General features: G+C 32.8%; 2 long non-coding RNA genes across 3 annotated transcripts; both read left to right on the top strand.

The window, feature by feature from the left end:
- The first annotated feature begins 223 nt into the window (after nucleotides 1–223).
- LOC143577742 (uncharacterized) lies at nucleotides 224–2,885 on the top strand. 2 transcript variants are annotated; one of them, XR_013143158.1, is made up of 4 exons: nucleotides 224–504; nucleotides 1,041–1,130; nucleotides 1,940–2,061; nucleotides 2,460–2,885. It is a non-coding gene; the product is annotated as an uncharacterized LOC143577742 (long non-coding RNA). The 2 variants fall into 2 exon arrangements; XR_013143157.1 differs by having other exon boundaries at nucleotides 1,041–2,061.
- Nucleotides 2,886–3,220: 335 nt separating this feature from the next.
- LOC143577741 (uncharacterized) lies at nucleotides 3,221–4,798 on the top strand. Its single transcript, XR_013143156.1, has 3 exons — nucleotides 3,221–3,256; nucleotides 3,408–3,858; nucleotides 4,202–4,798. It is a non-coding gene; the product is annotated as an uncharacterized LOC143577741 (long non-coding RNA).
- The last annotated feature ends 5,644 nt before the right edge of the window (nucleotides 4,799–10,442 follow it).

The raw sequence follows: 10,442 nt of genomic DNA, 5'->3' as shown, positions 1-10,442 counted from the left end.
TAATCGATTAAATAGTTGTCGACTAAGATGAGGTTCATTATTTTCATGATAAAAATACTTATTGTTCTCTTATTGTTAAAAATACTAAATGATCTATTATTCACAACTTAAAACTTGTTTTTTATTGATAACTTTAAAATAAAAAAGAAATAAATAATGTTTGGAAACTGCTCGATTTTTTATCGAAAAATACTCGATATGATTTAGGCTCGGTTTGTAAAGGTGAAAATAATTGGTGTATCAAGTGTGAATGAATAAACTTAATTTGGTGGGTTATAACAAGTTAATAAAGTGGAGGGACTTGGTTGCAATTTCTGGAAAATCCCTATTAAATTAGTCAAAGAAAGGGGTTTATTGGTCAAAACTGAAAGAGGTGTGTCTGGGTTCGTGTACATCGACGAGGTGAAGGAGGAACTCGATTTCAAGCCTTAGAAGTCGATTAATAGGTTGAACAAGCAAGGAATTGAATGTTACAAGATCATCTACTAGTTAATTGGATGTGTGGTATGTGATTTTCTATCTTATAATCCCTAAACTTTTAGGTGTTCTTGAGTTATGTTGAAGTTATGGAATAACTTGAAATTGGTTGTTCTTTTGGGTTGTATTTGAGTATCTAAGTATGTTACTCTGACTAGAAATTATAAACTCCATGTATGATGATATGCATGTTGGGGATTCTTGAGTGAATCGTGGTTTCATGCTAAATTCTTGTTAGAATGATTGTTATATGAAATGATTTAGTTAATACTAGTAAATTGATGCTTGATGATTATTGATTTTGTTTGATATATGAAATCTAGGTTTATGCTAACAATGAGACTAGAGATAATTGGGTCAAAGAATAACTGCTATTAATCTAGTAAAATTTTTGCACACCAAGTGTTTGTAAAAACACTTAGCTTAAAAGTCTAATGAATGTAAAGTGATTGACATGATATGATCTTTGATGAAGGATTGTTCACGGGTAGATGAATGTATTAAATTGTATGATGTAAGACTAACCCGTGAATATATGCACAGGTGAATGGTGAGTTTCATAGGATCTTACACTTGTGAAGAGGAACAAGATGATATTGGACCATGAAGTATGCAAGCGAAAGAATTAGAGTTATAAAGAAACCACCTATAAGGTAAGTAATTCTAACTTACAACTACTATTCTTTCGTGTTTTCGCATTTCAACAAGGAGTATGGTTTGTGCTAAGAATAATTCAATGTTGTAATGGTGATCCGATGATAAATTCAAGAAAAAGGGAGTGTTAATGGTTAATGGGTCGAGCGATCCGGTTGCTGAAAGTTCAACATATTTTTTGAATTAACCGGTTTTCAAATATCCATAGTAAATTAACCAGGTGTCCATTTAGGGCGTATTTTATATGTAAAGAAAGCTCTCTGAGTCAATTTTACTGAGATTATTAGTTTGAGCTGAAACACCCACTTTAAATGGGTGTAAATGTTAAACTGCTACAGCTGCGCAACTCTGCTTGAAACTGGAAATTCAGCTTTATTCCATAATTTAATCAGCTTTCAAATATTCATAGTAAATTAACCGGATGTCTGTTTTGGGTGTATTTTATATTGAAAGAAATCTCTACAAGTCTATTTTATTGAGATTTTTAGTTTGAACTGAAACACCCACTGTAAATGGGTGTAAATATTAATTTGCTACAGCTGCGCAAATCTGTCTTGAAACTGAAACTTTATAGATTTTAAATAAAAATAAATTATGGGAACCCTACCAAGAACACGTGCGGCGTGTTTGTTTTTATATAGTGTTACCCCTAAAGAAGTTATTCTCTGTTATCATCTATATGGTACGCTCGTTTTGCTTAATCGGGGATTTAAATAATAGAACTCGTGACTCGTGTTGGGATGAGTTCTAATTGTATGTTGACTGAAGTATTAGGGTTCAACTTCATTAGTTGGATATATGTTTTTAGTAACAGCAGAAGAAAATCGGGAAACGAGCAAACATGTTAGCTGTAGAAAGAAGATTTGGGGTTGCAGACTTGCACCCGGCGTACCTTACGCTAATAACCATGTAGGCTACGCCATGGCGTAGGTCAGGGCCGGCTCCGAGAAAGCAAAAAAAGTTTTGGGCTGAAGGCGAAACTTTTTCGGGCCTTAAGTAAAAGGAATATTTTGTTTGGTTTAAATAATTTAATTTTTATGAGTTTACTTGGTTATAATTTAGGTTGTGTAAAAAACTTTTGTATAAAAATAATATTAATCATGTCTCAAATGAGACTAGAACCCATGACCTTTTGGTTGAAAGTAATATCCCTTTGCCACTAGACCAAGCTATTGATTATGTAATTAAGTTTAAACATTAAATATGCATATTGTATTTAATAAAAATACATGTAATTTTTTTAAAAAAATAAAAATTCGGGCCTAGCGGGGTGTCGGGCCTGTGCCCGTCGACCACCCTGCCACCCCTAAGGGCCGGCCCTCGCGTAGGTTACATCGATGGTGGTCTGTGCTACGCCGACTTTACGTCGGTTTAAGTAAAATTGATCTTTTTATTATTATTTTTATACTCTTTCCATATACTTCGCTTAGTGGTGATATGATACAAGATTATTACTAACTTGTAGTATGGATATGTTTTAGGGCATGCTTACGTCGTTTTGAAGACTGAGATTAGTTTTATGGCTCGTGCGGAATGCTTGAGCGGTCAAGTTACTTGAAGAAGGTGAATGGATGAGCATACAAAGAATGTTGACGGTGTGGTGGAATTATTAAACGATGAGTTTATTATGTTCTTTCTAGTAATGTTTGCTAGAGATGTTATACGTTGATTTAGTAACATTAACATTTGTCATAATGTTATAATACCTTGGATGAAATTCCAATCTTGGAATCATATGGCGAAAGATCAAGTGCTCGTGACGGACATCGGAACACACAAGACTTTTAAGTCTCGTCCACATATTTGTGGAATGTGTTTTAAGTTGATGTATTTGATGCATTGATAAAAATAATAATTTTGTGATGCTTGTTGATTGTCGTTGTTATAATTAAGTTGCTATATATGTTTAAAAAAAATTGGGACCGTATTTTCCGCAATAAAATATGATAAAATATGTTAAAAAGTTGTTTCAAATTTTGGGGTGTTTCATCGATGGAGTGGACGACTGTGAAGCATCTGGATCTGCAGCACGTCGGCCGCAGTTCGAAGCCGTTCCAGCCTCACGCTGCCACGTTTCATCCGACTCAAACCTTGGTGGCTGTTGCTGCCGGAACTTATATTATCGGTATGAATGTATGATTAGTTTTTATAATAATATTTTGTTGTTAATTAGAATTAGAAAGCAGTAGATCTTTGTTAGGGCTCCGTTCGTGCTGTTTTATTGTGTTAGGTCTTTGTGCGTGATTTAGTTATTGAATGTTGATATTTGTATGTAGACTTTGATGCTTACACTGGTAGCAAGATATCTTCGATTAACATTGGTTCTCCTGTGGTTAAGATGTCATATAGTCCCACTAGCGGTCATGCGGTCGTAGCTATACTCGAGGTTAGTAATTTGTTTCTCTTCGTTTCGTATAAAGCTTTTCCTGACTGGTGAATTAGTAATTGGAGATTTGAGTGTTTGGAAATGGATTTTGAATTTTAGTTGGTGATTCGTTGGATCCGCGTTTTTGTTTATATGAAATGGATATTGCTAAGTTTGATGAATATGAATTAATTCTTAGTGTTGCAAGATCCTGATCTTTCTTTTTAGAAATATTAAACGAGGCTGATTTTGAAGGATAATATATTGTTTGGATGGTGATGGTGCGGGTATATATTGTTTGGATGGTGATGGTGCCTTATTTGATGCTGCCGTACTTGCTACAATTGGTGCCTTCTTCCATTGTAAGTTGCTTGTCAAGCCACTTTTACACTTTACTTATTGACACAAATTTTTATATATTAATCTCATAAGTGCAAGTGCAAATTGTTTTTAATTTGATATCTGTACCCTGCTCTGTTTTTATAGTATTACACCATTTTCATCTAGATTAGAGAAAGTGAGGAACCCATAGGTTACATATGCTATTCTAGAAATTGAATATCAAATTAATTTGGTTTTCTTCAGAATGTACGATTAGTTTGATATTCAATTTCTAAAATCGGAATGAAGTTCTAAGTATCTTTTTCATAATGTAATTTTACTAAATGTGTTTACACTTATAATCCTTCTTGATTGTGTTGCTAGTGTCAACAGATGTACAAAATGATTTGGTTTGCTATGGAATATGCACTTCAAGTATGGAAACTCTTATCTGTTCTTTATTCTTCAATGGACCCAATGAGCTAGTTGGTGGTACAGAGATTGGACCAAACTGGTGTAAGTTAAATGTTCAAGTACCATAAAAATAGATGAAAATTTGGTGAGACCATATGAGTTATTTTCCACAATTTAAGTTTGTATTGGTGCATCCATCGCAGGGCCTTGTCCATTCATCTCGGTATGTATTTGTTAAACTTGTGATACGAATAATTTTAATAACATGGAACTTAATGCTTATACATGGATGATTTATTTGTAGGTAGTCCGTGAGGATTGAGGACGCAGGATGACTCGGGATTTTATGGTGCTTATTTCTTTTATTGCTTTTAATTTCTTTGTTGAATGTTACATACAAGAGTTTATGTTAGATAATGTTATAACTTATTTATGTTTAGTGTTTTTGTTATGAATAAGCTTATTTAATATAATGAAGTTTTATTTCTTTCAATAGTTGATGTTATACACAATAACTATTAGGATTATATATGTTGATGGACTTCTTATTGTTTAATAAAAACCATTATTTAGATATCCATAACTGCTTCGTAAAATTGTGTGTGTGGACGTTTAAAAAGGGTTGTATAATATGATTTGTTAGGACTTCGAATTTTTGTCCTATTAAACGTTAGAACATTGTAAAAGTGTCATAATATGTTTTTTAGGATGCTATTTAATTTCATAGACATATTATGCGACCATAAAATTTAGTTTCATAATCTTGTTTGGGATATTAGGACCCTTTTCTTGGTAGTATAATGTTCCATCATAAGGGTCCTATAAATTAACTTTTAAGGGCGCTTGTATGTGTATCAAAAGTTTACAATTAGGTAAGCACGTGTTATAACATTGTTAAAGTGTCATAATATGTTTTTATTGGGATGCCTTTTGGGTTGTTAATGGATATATTATGCGACCATAAAATTGGTTTCATAATCCTATTTGGGATTTTAAGACACTTTTTGAGTTCCGAGACTTATTATGACCCCTTTACATGAAACGCTTTTCTCGTTGGTCCTATTAAATGAAAGGTCCTGTAAAATAGCATTTTAGGACGCTTTCGTGCGTACTAAAAAATCCTTTTTGTTGTAGTGTTAGTTCCGTGTTAGTGTAAATAAAAGAAACCAATAATCTGTGTAAGTGAAAATAAGTTATCTGTTGGTGAACATGAGTTGCATGTAGATGAATATAAATTAAATAACAATTTGTATAAGTGAACATAAGTTATGTGTAGATTATTATGTTATTTGTGTAGATGAAATTATTACCATTTACTTACATATACATTTTTTTTCATATGTATGTAAAAGATAATTTAAATGAATCTTATGAAACCGTGAATGTAAAAAGCCTGATCATGAAGATATTTCATTAAAAAATTTCTTAGAATATGTGTTTTATGTAAAAGCCAAATTTATTTTAAAGAAAATTGTAACTTTTTAAGGGAATTAATGTGAAGAATAATTTAAGAGTGATTAGAGAATTAATATTTTGAAACAACTAGGATGGAGACAAAAGTAACCTTTTATCATAAATATATGGCATATTACTTTTCTCTTAGTTACAAGCTTGCCATGATTATTATGTATCATTGATTTGTTTAATAAATTGTTTTGAGATTGACTTCTTGCACTTCTCGTTATAATATTACTTCTCGTATGAACCATCCCTTATATATATATATATGTAGAGGATTGATATCTTTTGAGAACCGCTTTGAGTTTTAAGAACTCGAAAGAACTCAACGTAACAATTTTTTTCGAATTTTTTTACACATGTGTAATAGTAAGTGTAAGTAATGTACAAAAAATTACAACATTTTTTTACACACCGAATCGACTTATTACACATGTGTAACTTACATTTAAACTTGTGTAATCATCAAAAATACTTATTCTCTCTCTTGATTAATTTGTTAATCATATTTATTCTCAGCCACATATTTCATACTCATGTAACTAAATATGTGGTCCATATTGAGTTCTTAAAGTTTTTACAACTCATCAATGTTCTCAAAATATCCCTCCCATATATATATATATATATATATGACATGATATGACATGACAATGTTTTTTTAAAATACCATGTTCGAAGAGTTGTTCGTGTTTTTAATTAATTGTGTTTTTACAACGCGACATCTGATTAGATATCTTTTTTGATGTTTTTCGGGGTGCTTATTATGATTTTACGGATGCTCTTACTTTTATTATTTTTTTGTATTTTCTTACGCGATTCTGACATAAATTTTTATACGTAAATTTTTATACGCATTTACGATCAATCTTTAAAGAGAGAAAAATCCTATAATAACCCTTTAGAAAAGAGAGAATCACAAAATAGGCCAAAAAAGTTTCAAAATCCAGATATAACCCTTTAAATCACGTATGGGGAGACACCTAGGTAATCGAGGCAACGAGCTACAAAACGATTTGAATTTCGTCGCCTTCATCCGAATTTTAAGTTATCCGTCTTTTCCGGCCAAATTTTAAGAGCCATCCCGTCGGCTCTGTCCAAATTTTAGAGAAAAAAAATGTTCCCTTCTATAACAGTTTTTCTCTCTCCTCCAACCCTTCTTTTCTTTTTTCTTTTTCTTCTTCGTCCTACTCATCTTCATCTTCATAATCATCAATCCCTTAAAATTTAAAAAATGATTGAAGTTCTTTAAAAATATAATTTTTATCGGCCCATATGATTTACAAGCCCGATTTAAAATTTATTGGTTAGCCATGTAACAGTGAATCGGTTCTAGATTTTAAGAGCCGATGAGGAGGAGGAGGAGATATTTTATCCAAAATATTGAGCGGAGCATATAGGATTGCGTAAAATTTGGTCAGGAAAGACGATATTACTTAAAATTTAGACGGAGCCGACGATATTCAAATTATTTTTGAATCTTCTCGGCTCAATTACCTAGGTGTCGCCCATACCAGATTTTCAGGATTATTTTCACATTTTGAATTCTTTTTAAGCTATTATGGAATTCTCAGTCTTCAAAAGGTTATTATGAGAATTTCTCATCAATTTTGAGTATTTATTCTCCTGTGCATTTCTAACCATATTTTAATTTGACCATAAGGCGCTTTTCATTGTTCAAGTTTCAACCGTCATTTTTTCGCTCATCTTTTATACACCTTCATTTTACATTATACTTTTATTTCACTAGCTTGTACATACTATACAAAAATAAATATAGTAAAAATCCTAAAAAAAGCGTTTATGAAAACGTTTCAGGTTTTAGGCGTCATTTGCAAGAAATTCATAAAATATGTATTATAAACTAGTCGTGACGAGTAGTTTATGAATACACACGAGTAGTTTGTAGAACCAATTAAAACTTGACACGTGTACTTAAACTAACAATAACGATCAGTTTCACTAATCATCGACTTGTGAACGGAAAGATCCATTAGAGAGTGAACGATTGGTTCTAAGCCATCTCTGGCAATTAATCAACAATTCGAAGTGCTTTTCTTGCATCTTCTTGATAACCAGCGTTTATATAGAGATGTAGGAGGATTTTTTTTTGGGAGTAAGAAGCCTCTTTGACATCTCTTCATCTGCAAATAATTCTCGATGTGAAAACACAGAGACGAATGGCTGAGCTTTGAATAGGAAAAAGAGTGGATCTGCATGATCCCAAATGAATTGGCCCATTTGAAAAAGGCCTTTTTCTTTTGAAGATCTATTTCAAGCCCCATAATCAACGCTCACGAGTAAATAAGTTATTTAGTCGCGACAAGTAGTTTTAAAACTTTTTGAACCACAAGTGGTTTATCAAACTAACCACGACAAGGTGTTTGTTTACCAAAATACATGGAGCCGATTAGTTTTACAAAATACTAACTTGAATGGTTAGATTGAAAGGTCAACTAGTCGTTACGAGTAGATCTTGCTCAACGACTAGTTTACATTCCCGATACGAGTATTTTATTAGTAATTAACTCATCGCGATTAGTCTACCTTACCAGAGTAGTTTATTAATAGTTAACTCGTCGAGACTAGTTTACCTTGTTTACATTTCTAATACAAGTAGTTAATTAGTAATTAACTCGTCATGGTTAGTTTACCTGATTTACATTACTACTACGAGTGGTTTATTAGTAGTTAACTCGTCGAGACTAGTTTACATTCCCAATACGAGTAGTTAATTAGCAATTAACTCGTCGTGGTTAGTTTACCTGATTTACATTATCAACATAGTCAGCCAATGGTTAATACTAAGTGTAAATATCATGTAATTTAGAGAAGTGAACTTTGTTTTCAAAGATTAGATAAATGTAATAATTTAAAATTTTATTAATAATTAAATCACTAGTTTAACTTTTTTATACTATTTTATTTGTAAATATAATACACACGATTTACTAGACTAAACTAATTAAAAAATGATACAACTTTCAGAAAAATTGAACAGCTGCAATAATCGTAGATATAGAATTCAATCGCATATTACATGTAACATCCTACTTTTGATAATATTAATAAAAGAATTTTCGATTATTATCGGCGTTTCATTAATCAGTTAAATAAATAATATATCAGAGAGTGGGCTTGGATATTAAAGGATGGAATAAGGGATGAAATGAGCCTTAGGTTCATGGGCTTAAGGGAGTATAGATACCCCTTAAACCCTAAACCTTTTCATTTATATGCATTTCTACACCATAGCCTACACCTTTAAAAACCACACACACCCTCCTTTATCCTGACCCAAGATCCGAAGGTGTGAACCCGAGCTTGATAGTGTTAGAGAATCGTAATGAGCCAAAACCGACATCAAGACTTGATCGTGTTCGTAAAACCGACTCGTTTAAGGTACGTTCATTAACGAAAACTTGTTCGGCTCGTTTAATATTCCTAGATCTATGCAAACGATAAAGACAAAACAAACCCAATGATCCTCAGTAAAATCCTTTAACTTTTGATAGATTAATCGAGGGTAAATGAGCCGTATGTATATATGCATCAATCGCACCCTTAAAAACGTAATATTTTGACGATTGGTTGGTTAGGGTTTGTAGGCGCTGGGTATGCGAACCCATTGATACCAAATTGGTGTTATTTCATCATGATTTGAAGTTTAATCACAAATCTGGTTCCAAGTTGACCCATCTGTGTTCTTGACAATTTTGACATTGACCTCTGAGTCAAAGATTGGTAAGAAATGATGCTCATTCGCTATGTTAAACGAGTCGCCGGTCATTCGTTAAATGTCATAACGAATAGGATTCATTTGCGTGTCTTTGATAACAAATGAGCCTCTCATTCGTCTTACAAAATTAACGAATGGCATTCGTCATTCGTTATCTCCCATTCGCCATGTTAAGACCGCGAATAGGCCATTTGCTATAAGATAAGCTTGCATGCCCTTATAGCGAATGAGCCCTCATTCGTCTTATGGAAAGCACGAATGGCCTTAGCCATTCGCTATGTACTCATTCGTCTCAGATCAAGCCATTCGTTATAACGAATGGGACCATTCGTCATAACTAAAGGGATAACGAATAAGGCTTAATCAGAGGCCATTCATTATAATGAATGAGTTAGCAAATTAAATAATAGCTTAACCCCAGCCAGGGGTTATCGCCCCTAGAACCCTACTGCCGGGGGCGCTACCCCTGGACCCATCGTACGTTAAGGGTTATAATAAACTAGAAATATGTTATGGATAGTGATTGTTAATTGATACGTGTAATTTTTATACAGTTAGTCGTTCTCTGTTAAAGAAAGGAGTTACCATTAACTCTGAGAGGTCCCGAGGTCAGGTGAGTTTCTAGACCCAATTCCTTGTTATGTTTTCGGGGCTGTGTGCATACTTGATGTGATTAGTTAATACACTTACCTTAAGTGGTGTAACACCCCGGCTAAAGCAGAAAATGCTCGGGTGTGACGTACAGATTGCCCAAAACACATGTGACACTATTAAGTGACAATAATATCATTAATTCATTCAAATTCCAAGTACACAAGTTGTTCAACAAAACAATTACAAAAGAAAACAATAAAACCCATGTCTTATATATTTATTATTGAAATAATATATCTTCTAGTGACCTCGTCCATTTCACCCTCTAATGATAGTACCTGTAGCATATATATAAAATAATGTCAACTAACTTAATAGTTGGTGAGTTCACACAGTTTAAATACTACATAAAAACCATAC

Source organism: Bidens hawaiensis, unplaced genomic scaffold (genome assembly GCF_021521415.1).
Source record: "Bidens hawaiensis isolate Kalapana, Puna unplaced genomic scaffold, B.hawaiensis_p1.1 tig00028791_1, whole genome shotgun sequence".
In the NCBI taxonomy this organism is placed as follows: Eukaryota; Viridiplantae; Streptophyta; class Magnoliopsida; order Asterales; family Asteraceae; genus Bidens; species Bidens hawaiensis.
This window is presented reverse-complemented; position numbering and strand designations above follow the sequence as displayed.